Raw genomic sequence first — 12,500 nt, 5'->3', positions numbered from 1 at the left:
TGACCGTACCATTTTATCCGTTTGAGCATGATCATCGTGGATAGTTGGGGCATTCGCGATCTTGACATAATTTCATCGTTCGTTGCTTTCTCCAGATATGACACACGTAGAATTCTCCGAAGACAACCACAGTGGAAACTCTCAAGTTTTCTCTCCATTAATTTCGAAAGAGTCCAAGTCTCTGAGCTGTACAGCACGGCTGATAAAACGAGTGCTTTGTACAAATTGCACTTGAGGTGCACGCTGAGCTGCTTGCTCTTCCAGAGATTTTGGAAGTTAGCAAACCGTTGTCTACCTTCTGCAAGATTGCAATTGACTTCCTGGAGGTCTCCATGCTTGAGGCTGACATATGATCCGAGATACTTGAACGCTTCTATGTTTTCAAACTCGTTTCCGATAACATCTTGTACTTTGCAGGAAAACACGCGTGTGGCAGCTGCTTTAGGTTTGCCACAGTATCTCGATTGGTGAACTTTTCGGCCATTGACTGTTTTGAACTTCCTTTCACACTTGTCACAGGTGAGGCTCGCCTCTAGTTGCTCGAACTTTGACTTGTCGACGACATTCTTTGACAAACCGGCTTTGCAGAATCTTGTTTGGTGCACTTTGCGTCCGGTAACTGTACTGAATTGCCGCTGACAGTTCTGACATCTTAAAGACTCTTGATCAGCCACCGCTGACCCACTCTCATTTTCTAGCGACTCTAAATCCGCTACTGCAGATTGTTGTTGTGAAGCTACCAACGCTGGCTTAGCCTCCGCTAAGCTTTTCAATCTGAGCTTCCGGCCATCTTGTGTTTCGAACCAGCCCGCTTTCTTTTTCGTTCCCAGCAGCACCTCCGTGCCGATGGTTAGTCGTGACTGGCTAGATGTCTCTGCCAGGAGTCCTAGTTTGCCTTTATGTGTTCCAGTGAGTATCTCCACGTTCTGTTGGATACTAGGCACTGCAACAACATTTGGGCTGTCGCATTTTACGCCCATATTCTTTGTTTTGGCCACATTAATCTTCAGACCAGCGGCTTCCGCTAGGGCCTCGATTCGATGTAGGTTTTCTTGCACCTCACTGTCTGAGACCCCCACGAGAGCAACATCATCAGCAAAATCTAAGTCAGCCACCAATCTCCCAATGTCTAATCCTCCATGCACCGAGTTAGCTAAAATGTAGTTGATGACAAGGCCGAATAGGATTGGGGACCACACATCACCCTGCCTAACGCCTGTTCTGACATCAAATAAGCGTCCCTTCTCACCTTCGGCTTTGACTCGACATTTGAATCCATCATAGCTGTTTCTTATGATGTTTATCACTTTTTGCGGCAGACCATAGTGTTTCATTATCTGGTACATCTGCTCACGATCGACAGAATCGAATGCCGCTCGAAAGTCTATGAAACAAAAGCTAATATCCAATTGAAACGCCATTGATTTCTCTATTATTTGACGCAGGGCAAAGAGTTGATCGGCGCATCCTCTGCTTTTTCTGAAGCCGCACTGCTCTTCCCTTATGACGCGATCCACAGAATCTTTGCATCGATTGAGAGTAACGGAAGCGAACACTTTGCCTGGTACTGACAATAGAGAGATCCCTCGGTGGTTCGAACACTCTGACCTCTTTCCTTTACTCTTGTATAATGGGACAATTTCTGCTACCTTCCAGTCATCGGGCAGAACTTCCGTCGACCAACATTTATCTATGATGTCCCAGAGCCACTCGACAATACCCTTGTGTGCTTTCAACATCTCACAGGAAATGTTATCGGGTCCACTTGCCTTGCCATTCTTCAACCTGCGGACAGCTTCAAGCACTTCTTCAAATCGAATTGGGCTCAGGTCAATCGGCAAGCTTTCAGCTGCTTCTTCGGGATCCAATCTCGTACTGCAACTGAATGTTGAGGGATTCAGGAGTTGACTAAAATGTTCCGTCCAGCGTTCAAGTCGTTCCTCTTTCGTCCGTAAGTTGACGCCAGTGCTTGAAACTAATTTGGTCAACTGGGGCCTCCAGTTTCGGCAAATCTGCTGTGATGCCCCAAAAACCTCCTTCAAGTTGCCTCTGTCCGCAAAGCTCTGCACTTCTTGGCCTTTGCGTTCAAGCCATGCCCGTTTGTCTGCACGTAGAGCTTTCCTGACTTCCTTACAGCAGTTTGTGAACTCTAACAACGCCACCGCGCTGCTGTGTTTCTTCAACTGTAGATCAGCTCGTTTTAATGACTTCTTTACAGCAACGCCCACTCCTCCTTGTCTCGACTTTACACCAGACAACCACGAGTCAGACAGGTAGAGCTTGTGGTCTCCGAGATCAATTTCTTGCTCCTGCAATCTCGTCTCCTGCACTCCCAGAATATCCAACTTGTATCGCGCCAGATCCATTTTCAAAGCCTCTAGAGATCCGGCTTGAGTCAGTGTTCTGACGTTTAGAGTTGCAATTCTGAGTTGGTTCCTCGGGAGATTCTTAGCACCCCTTACCCGGGACTCGGGGCCATGGTTGATTGTACTCATTGCTTTGGTGTTTGAAGGCTGAGATACGACTAGTTGCGCCACAAACTAGAAGACCAGTGCCTCGTTAGCTCGACCATGTGAGCGGAGAGCCGCAGCACATGACCTACCCCCAGGGGACACCACGTGGAGGTGAGGTTGGATTTTGTCCCCTACTACTACTACTACTACTACTACTACTACTACTACTACTACTACTACTACTACTACTACTACTACTACTACTACTACTACTACTACTACTACTACTACTACTACTACTACTACTACTACTACTACTACTACTACTACTACTACTACTACTACTACTACTACTACTACTACTACTACTACTACTACTACTACTACTACTACTACTACTACTACTACTACTACTACTACTACTACTACTACTACTACTACTACTACTACTACTACTACTACTACTACTACTGTTTCAACACTTTAATTCCAAATATGAAATAAAGGCACGGTTGGCAACAAATACAAACAAAACAAGAAGAGTTATTTGTTTGGTTATTCTGTGAAGTGCTGTAGGACGAAATTGTTGAAGGCATTCTTTGACCCGGTTGCTGCTTTCTCCTGCAATCTGGTGAACGATACTTTGTTTCGTACACAGTCTCCTTCGATTTGACTCATCCACGTTTTCCGTTGCCCCCCAGGAGCGCGTCTAGCATGGACGTATTGATCGGGCGGGTCCCAATCGAAGGCACTGCGGGCTAATCTTCCTGGTTCCATTCTCTGGATGTGTCCGTACCATTTTATCCGTTTGAGCATGATCATCGTGGATAGTTGGGGCATTCGTGATCTTGACATAATTTCTTCGTTCGTTGCTTTCTCCAGATATGACACACGTAGAATTCTCCGAAGACAACCACAGTGGAAACTCTCAAGTTTTCTCTCCATTAATTTCGAAAGAGTCCAAGTCTCTGAGCTGTACAGCACGGCTGATAAAACGAGTGCTTTGTACAAATTGCACTTGAGGTGCACGCTGAGCTGCTTGCTCTTCCAGAGGTTTTGGAAGTTAGCAAACCGTTGTCTACCTTCTGCAAGTTTGCAATTGACTTCCTGCAGGTCTCCATGCATGAGGCTGACATATGATCCGAGATACTTGAACGCTTCTATGTTTTCAAACTCGTTTCCGAGAACATCTTGTACTTTGCAGGAAAACACGCGTGTGGCAACTGCTTTAGATTGGCCACAGTATCTCGATTGGTGAACTTTTCGGCCATTGACTGTTTTGAACTTTCTTTCACACTTGTCACAGGTAAGGCTCGCCTCTAGTTGCTCGAACTTTGACTTGTCGACGACATTCTTCGACAAACCGGCTTTGCAGAATCTTGTTTGGTGCACTCTGCGTCCGGTAACTGTACTGAAATGCCGCTGACTACTACTACTACTACTACTACTACTACTACTACTACTACTACTACTACTACTACTAATACTACCACCACTACTACTACTAAAAGTACAACTAAAACTACTACTACTACTACTAATACTACTACTACTACTACTACTACTAATACTACTGTTTGAGCACTTAAATTCCATAAAGAAATAAAAGAACAATGAAAATAAGTACAAACAAGTTAATAAAATGCGTATAAGTTTGAGCTTATTTGGGTTTATTTAATCCAGGAAATTCTGTTCGACAAAACCGTTGAAGCGGGATTTAGACTCTCTTTTCGCTTTCTGTCGTAAGGTGATGTAGCTCATGTTGTTCCTTGAGCAATCTTCTTCAAGTTGATCCATCCACGTCTTGCGTTGACCCCCTGGAGATAGTTTAGCACACCGATATTTTTCTGTCGGCTCCCAGGTGAAGGCTCGGAGCGCTAGACGATCGTCATCCATCCTCAGGATATAGCCGAACCATTTCAACCGTTTAATCATGATCATTGCAAAAAGAGTCGACATACGTGATCTAGCCAGTACTTCTTCATTTGCCACCCTCTCCAGATATGAAAAACATAGTACCCTTCGCAGACAACTGGTGTGAAAGCTCTCAAGTTTACGTTGCGTTGATTTTTTCATGGTCCACGTTTCAGAGCTATATAAGACCACTGATAACGCAAGAGCTTTGAATAACTTGCATTTGAGGGGAATACTAAGTTGTTTGCTCTTCCAAAGCTTCTGAAAGCTCGCAAATCGCTGTCTCCCTTCCGCAGCTTGGCACTGATTTCCTTTAGGTCACCATGTTGCAAGCTCACGAAAGAACCGGGATACATGAAAATTTCTACATTTTCGAACTCCACTCCGTCTTGATCGTGGACATTGCAGGAGAAAAAGCGAGATCTTCCAGCCTTTTCTCTGCCGCAGTATCGTGACTCATGAATTCGTCGGCCTTTCACAGTTGCGAATTTCCTAGTGCACTTCTGACAAGTGAGGCTTTTCTCTAGCCCAACAAACCTTGACGCGCTGTCTTCGACCCTCTTCGAATTCTTAGACTTGCAGAATCTGGCTTCATGCACTTTGCTGCCTCTTGCAGTGTCGAAGCGACGTTTACAACCTGAACATACACAACTATCGTCATCAGAGACCGCAGATGATCTGTTATTCGCCGTAGACACTAGATCAGCAACCACTGACCTCTCGTCGCTGCTAACTGTCATATGCTCAGCCTCCGCTGAACTTTTCAGTCTCAGTTTCTCACCAGCTAGTGTCTCGAACCAGCCCGCATTCCTTTTCTTGCCCACCAGCACCTCTCTGCCAATGAGTAGTCGGAATTGGTTTTCGGCCTCAATGAGAGTCCCAAAACGGCCTTTGCGGTTTCCTGTAAAAAATTCCCCGTTCCTTTGAGCAATGGGTACACTGGCTCCGGCTTTTTCGCATTTAACACCCTTATTCTTTGTCTTCCCAACATTGATCATTAGGCCAACAGCCTCGGCTAAATATTCAATTCTATGTAGATCTGCTTGAACTTCGGAATCAGAGACGCCCAATAGGGCAACATCATCGGCGAAGTCAAGATCAGCAACACAGCGTCCAATGTCGATTCCTCTTTGAACTGAATTAGCCAACACATAGTTTATCACAAGGCCAAAGAGAATAGGCGACCATACATCACCCTGGCGAACACCAGTTTTAACGTCGAACATCTGGCCCTTCTCGCCCTCTGCCTTGACGCAGCACTTGAAGCCTTCGTAACTGTTGCTGATGACTTTCACATTTTTTTGTGGGAGCGCGTAATGTTTCATTATATTGTACATCATCTCGCGGTCCACCGAGTCGAATGCAGCGCGGAAGTCAATGACACAAAAACTGACGCCCAATTGGAAGGCCATGCATTTCTCTAGTGTTTGCCTCAACGCAAACAATTGGTCAGTGCAGCCCCTGCTTTTTCGGAATCCGCATTGTTCTTCTCTTAGCACTTGATCAAGTGCATCTTTGCATCTATTCGGGATGATTGACGCAAAAAATTTTCCAGGTACCGAGAGCAGTGAAATTCCGCGATAGTTCTCACACTCAGATCTTTTTCCTTTGCTTTTGTATAGCGGGACAACTTCTGCTAACTTCCAGTCTTGTGGAAGATTTTCTTCAGTCCAGCACTTGTTGACAATGTCCCAAAGCCATTCAGCAATTCCAATATGCGACATTAGCATTTCGGCAGAAACATCGTCTGGTCCACTTGCTTTACCGTTTTGCAGTTTCCACACGGAATTTAGAACGTCATCATATTGAATTGGACCTAGGTCTATTTCAAGACTCTCGGATGCTTCCACTATGCTCAATACAGAATTTCCGCTTGTGGTGGTTGGATTTAACAGATGCTTAAAGTGCTCGGTCCAACGTTCCAACCTTTCTTGTTTTGTTTTCAGAGGCTCGCCTGTGGTTGAAACTAATTTACCTATATGAGGACTCCACTTCCTGCATAACTGTTTTGACTCCCCAAACACTTCTTTCAAGTCACCTTTGTCTGAATGATCTTGTATTGTTTCACCTTTGTCTTTCAGCCGCCTGTCTTTTGTCAGATCTTAACGCTTTTCGTACTTCTTTGCAGCAGTTAGAGAACACTAGCAGCGCCTCCGCGCTACTATGCTTCCTCAACTGTAACTCGGCCCGTTTCCTAATCAAAGCCTGCGTTTCAACTGTAATCCAGGGTTTGTGCACACGCTTTTCGGGGATGAGTAGTTTTGTTGCCGCTGCATTAAGAGCCGTTCGAAGATTTGCCCAAGATTGTTCTATGTCTTCATTAGTATCGCTCTCATCAAGATAGCGTTTCACTTCTGCGCAGAAAGTTTCACGCATGAATTCATCGCGCAACTTGGCAGAGCAGACTTTCAGTTGACTGCGTGGCTTATGTGTCACTACTTTGAATCGCACTTCGGCCAGGACCATTTCGTGATCGGTGAGAGTGATTTTTCCCCTCCTTGTCCTAACGTTGTGCAAACTACTCCTGTGCCTCGAACCGAATAAGATATGATCTAAAATCTTCTTTCGCATCTGTTGGTCAGGTGGGTTAAATGTATACCGGTGCACTAACCGGTGTCGAAACCAGGTTCCATCAATCGACAGGTCATGAGAGACACAAAAGGACAAGAATTTGTTTGAGTTATCATTCTCCTCGCCCATTCCAAAGGGGCCTCGGCAAGGTACTTTGACATCAGATTGTTAACCAGGTTCCGCATTGAAGTCTCCGACGAGGCAGACTCTCTCCCTTTGTTCGAAACTGGATACCAAGCTGCTCAACTGATTCCAAAAATTGTCTTTCGCTAAGTCGTCAGCTTGATTTGTGGGCGCATAGCACACAATCACAACAAGGTTAGCTCGTCTCTGAGCTGCAACCTTCACATAGGCCACTCGCTCACTAACAGCAACTTGCTCAGTTATGCTACCGGCAAGTCTTTTCGTCACTGCAATACCAACTCCTCCTTGTCTCGCTTTTGCGGTCGATAGCCAGGAGTCAGTGAGGAAGAGCTTGTGGTCGCCAAGATCTATTTCCTGCTCCTCCAGTCTTGTTTCCTGCACTCTCAGAACGTCCAAATTGTACTTCTTCAGGTCCATTTTCAGGCTTTCTAGTGAACCTGATTGAGTCAGTGTCCTGACATTGAGGGTTCCAATTCTGAGGTTTCTATTCCACGGGAGATTCTTCGTACCCCTTACCCTGGACTCGGGGCCATTTTTGTTTGAACTCATTGCATTGGGTTTTCAGGCTGATATACAACTAGTCGCGCCACCAACTAGAGGACCCTTGCCTCGTTAGCTCGGTGGTACTAGGCATCTGCCCTAGGGGCAGCTGCTGCACCACTTACCCCAGGGGACACCGCGGGGAGGAGAGGTTGGATTTTGTCCCCCACTACTACTACTACTACTACTACTACTACTACTACTACTACTACTACTACTACTACTACTACTACTACTACTACTACTACTACTACTACTACTACTACTACTACTACTACTACTACTACTACTACTACTACTACTACTACTACTACTACTACTACTACTACTACTACTACTACTACTACTACTACTACTACTACTACTACTACTACTACTACTACTACTACTACTACTACTGTTTCAACACTTTAATTCCAAATATGAAATAAAGGCACGGTTGGCAACAAATACAAATACAAATACAAATATAAACAAAACAAGAAGAGCTATTTGTTTGGTTATTCTGTGAAGTGCTGTACGACGAAATTGTTGAAGGCATTCTTTGACCCGGTTGCTGCTTTCTCCTGCAATCTGGTGAACGATACTTTGTTTCGTACACAGTCTCCTTCGATTTGACTCATCCACAATTTCCGTTGCCCCCCAGGAGCGCGTCTGGCATGGGCGTATTGATCGGGCGGGTCCCAACCGAAGGCACTGCGGGCTAATCTTCCTGGTTCCATTCTCTGGATGTGACCGTACCATTTTATCCGTTTGAGCATGATCATCGTGGATAGTTGGGGCATTCGCGATCTTGACATAATTTCATCGTTCGTTGCTTTCTCCAGATATGACACACGTAGAATTCTCCGAAGACAACCACAGTGGAAACTCTCAAGTTTTCTCTCCATTAATTTCGAAAGAGTCCAAGTCTCTGAGCTGTACAGCACGGCTGATAAAACGAGTGCTTTGTACAAATTGCACTTGAGGTGCACGCTGAGCTGCTTGCTCTTCCAGAGATTTTGGAAGTTAGCAAACCGTTGTCTACCTTCTGCAAGTTTGCAATTGACTTCCTGGAGGTCTCCATGCTTGAGGCTGACATATGATCCGAGATACTTGAACGCTTCTATGTTTTCAAACTCGTTTCCGATAACATCTTGTACTTTGCAGGAAAACACGCGTGTGGCAGCTGCTTTGGGTTTGCCACAGTATCTCGATTGGTGAACTTTTCGGCCATTGACTGTTTTGAACTTCCTTTCACACTTGTCACAGGTGAGGCTCGCCTCTAGTTGCTCGAATTTTGACTTGTCGACGACATTCTTTGACAAACCGGCTTTGCAGAATCTTGTTTGGTGCACTTTGCGTCCGGTAACTGTACTGAATTGCCGCTGACAGTTCTGACTAATCCTCCATGCACCGAGTTAGCTAAAATGTAGTTGATGACAAGGCCGAATAGGATTGGGGACCACACATCACCCTGCCTAACGCCTGTTCTGACATCAAATAAGCGTCCCTTCTCACCTTCGGCTTTGACTCGACATTTGAATCCATCATAGCTGTTTCTTATGATGTTTATCACTTTTTGCGGCAGACCATAGTGTTTCATTATCTGGTACATCTGCTCACGATCGACAGAATCGAATGCCGCTCGAAAGTCTATGAAACAAAAGCTAATATCCAATTGAAACGCCATTGATTTCTCTATTATTTGACGCAGGGCAAAGAGTTGATCGGCGCATCCTCTGCTTTTTCTGAAGCCGCACTGCTCTTCCCTTAAGACGCGATCCACTGAATCTTTGCATCGATTGAGAGTAACGGAAGCGAACACTTTGCCTGGTACTGACAATAGAGAGATCCCTCGGTGGTTCGAACACTCTGACCTCTTTCCTTTACTCTTGTATAATGGGACAATTTCTGCTACCTTCCAGTCATCGGGCAGAACTTCCGTCGACCAACATTTATCTATGATGTCCCAGAGCCACTCGACAATACCCTTGTGTGCTTTCAACATCTCACAGGAAATGTTATCGGGTCCACTTGCCTTGCCATTCTTCAACCTGCGGACAGCTTCAAGCACTTCTTCAAATCGAATTGGGCTCAGGTCAATCGGCAAGCTTTCAGCTGCTTCTTCGGGATCCAATCTCGTACTGCAACTGAATGTTGAGGGATTCAGGAGTTGACTAAAATGTTCCGTCCAGCGTTCAAGTCGTTCCTCTTTCGTCCGTAAGTTGACGCCAGTGCTTGAAACTAATTTGGTCAACTGGGGCCTCCAGTTTCGGCAAATCTGCTGTGATGCCCCAAAAACCTCCTTTAAGTTGCCTCTGTCCGCGGAGCTCTGCACTTCTTGGCCTTTGCGTTCAAGCCATGCCCGTTTGTCTGCACGTAGAGCTTTTCTGACTTCCTTACAGCAGTTTGTGAACTCTAACAGCGCCTCCGCGCTGCTGTGTTTCTTTAACTGTAGATCGGCTCGTTTCCGGATAAGTTCCAGAGAATCTGGAGAAATCCAAGGTTTGTTCACTCGCTTGTCCGGAAGGAGGCATTTCACTGCTGCTTGGTTCAGGGCTTTTCGAAAATTGTCCCAAGACTGCTCTGTATTCTCGAAATTGCCGCTCTTATCAAGATGTAACTTGACCTCCTGCGTGAATAAGTCACGCGTTGTTTCATCTTGCAGCTTTGCCGAACTGATTCTGGGCGTGAAGCATGACTTTTTAGACAAAAGTTCCATAGATACTTCCGCAATGACCAGTTCGTGATCGGTAATTGTGGTTTTCCCTCTTCTGGACCTCACATTCGTCAGACATCCTCTGTATCTCTCTGCAAACAGAATGTGATCCAGCATCTTTTTTCGACAACTCGGATCGGGAGGGTTGAAGGTGTACCGATGCACTTGTCGATGCTGGAACCATGTACCACCTACGAGCAATTTGTGTGAAGTGCAAAATGATAACAACTTTTCAGAGTTTTCATTTTCTTCACCCATTCCAAACGGGCCTCTGCAGCTCATGGTGTCATTCAACTGGTGTCCATGCTCTGCATTGAGGTCACCGATGACACAAATACGCTCCCTATGTTTGAAACTGGAAACTAGGTCTGAAAGTTGACTCCAAAACAAATCCTTCTCTTGGAGACTAGCTTCATTCGTAGGTGCGTAGCAGACAACAACAGCTAGATTGGCTCTCCTCTGAGCCGCGAACTTGACGTAGCAAATACGTTCACTTAGAGCCACTTGTTCTACGATGCTGTTTATCAATGACTTCTTTACAGCAACGCCCACTCCTCCTTGTCTCGACTTTACACCAGACAACCACGAGTCAGACAGGTAGAGCTTGTGGTCTCCGAGATCAATTTCTTGCTCCTGCAATCTCGTCTCCTGCACTCCCAGAATATCCAACTTGTATCGCGCCAGATCCATTTTCAAAGCCTCTAGAGATCCGGCTTGAGTCAGTGTTCTGACGTTTAGAGTTGCAATTCTGAGTTGGTTCCTCGGGAGATTCTTAGCACCCCTTACCCGGGACTCGGGGCCATGGTTGATTGTACTCATTGCTTTGGTGTTTGAAGGCTGAGATACGACTAGTTGCGCCAGAAACTAGAAGACCAGTGCCTCGTTAGCTCGACCATGTCAGCGTAGAGCCGCAGCACATGCCTACCCCCAGGGGACACCACGTGGAGGTGAGGTTGGATTTTGTCCCTACTATTTGTCCCCACTATTGTGTCCCCACTACTACTACTACTACTACTACTACTACTACTACTACTACTACTACTACTACTACTACTACTACTACTACTACTACTACTACTACTACTACTACTACTACTACTGTTTCAACACTTTAATTCCAAATATGAAATAAAGGCACGGTTGGCAACAAATACAAACAAAACAAGAAGAGTTATTTGTTTGGTTATTCTGTGAAGTGCTGTACGACGAAATTGTTGAAGGCATTCTTTGACCCGGTTGCTGCTTTCTCCTGCAATCTGGTGAACGATACTTTGTTTCGTACACAGTCTCCTTCGATTTGACTCATCCACGTTTTCCGTTGCCCCCCAGGAGCGCGTCTAGCATGGACGTATTGATCGGGCGGGTCCCAATCGAAGGCACTGCGGGCTAATCTTCCTGGTTCCATTCTCTGGATGTGTCCGTACCATTTTATCCGTTTGAGCATGATCATCGTGGATAGTTGGGGCATTCGTGATCTTGACATAATTTCTTCGTTCGTTGCTTTCTCCAGATATGACACACGTAGAATTCTCCGAAGACAACCACAGTGGAAACTCTCAAGTTTTCTCTCCATTAATTTCGAAAGAGTCCAAGTCTCTGAGCTGTACAGCACGGCTGATAAAACGAGTGCTTTGTACAAATTGCACTTGAGGTGCACGCTGAGCTGCTTGCTCTTCCAGAGATTTTGGAAGTTAGCAAACCGTTGTCTACCTTCTGCAAGTTTGCAATTGACTTCCTGCAGGTCTCCATGCTTGAGGCTGACATATGATCCGAGATACTTGAACGCTTCTATGTTTTCAAACTCGTTTCCGAGAACATCTTGTACTTTGCAGGAAAACACGCGTGTGGCAACTGCTTTAGTTTTGCCACAGTATCTCGATTGGTGAACTTTTCGGCCATTCACTGTTTTGAACTTTCTTTCACACTTGTCACAGGTAAGGCTCGCCTCTAGTTGCTCGAACTTTGACTTGTCGACGACATTCTTTGACAAACCGGCTTTGCAGAATCTTGTTTGGTGCACTTTGCGTCCGGTAACTGTACTGAATTGCCGCTGACAATTCTGACATCTTAAAGACTCTTGGTCAGCCACCACTGACCGACTCTCATTTTCTAGTGACTCTGAATCTGCTACCGCAGATTGTTGTTGTGAAGCTACCAACGCTGGCTTAGCCACCGCT

Source organism: Convolutriloba macropyga, chromosome 6 (assembly GCF_964194025.1).
Source record: "Convolutriloba macropyga chromosome 6, txConMacr16.3, whole genome shotgun sequence".
In the NCBI taxonomy this organism is placed as follows: domain Eukaryota; kingdom Metazoa; phylum Xenacoelomorpha; order Acoela; family Convolutidae; genus Convolutriloba; species Convolutriloba macropyga.
The sequence above is the reverse complement of the archived record's forward strand: the minus strand, read 5'-3'. Positions refer to the sequence as shown.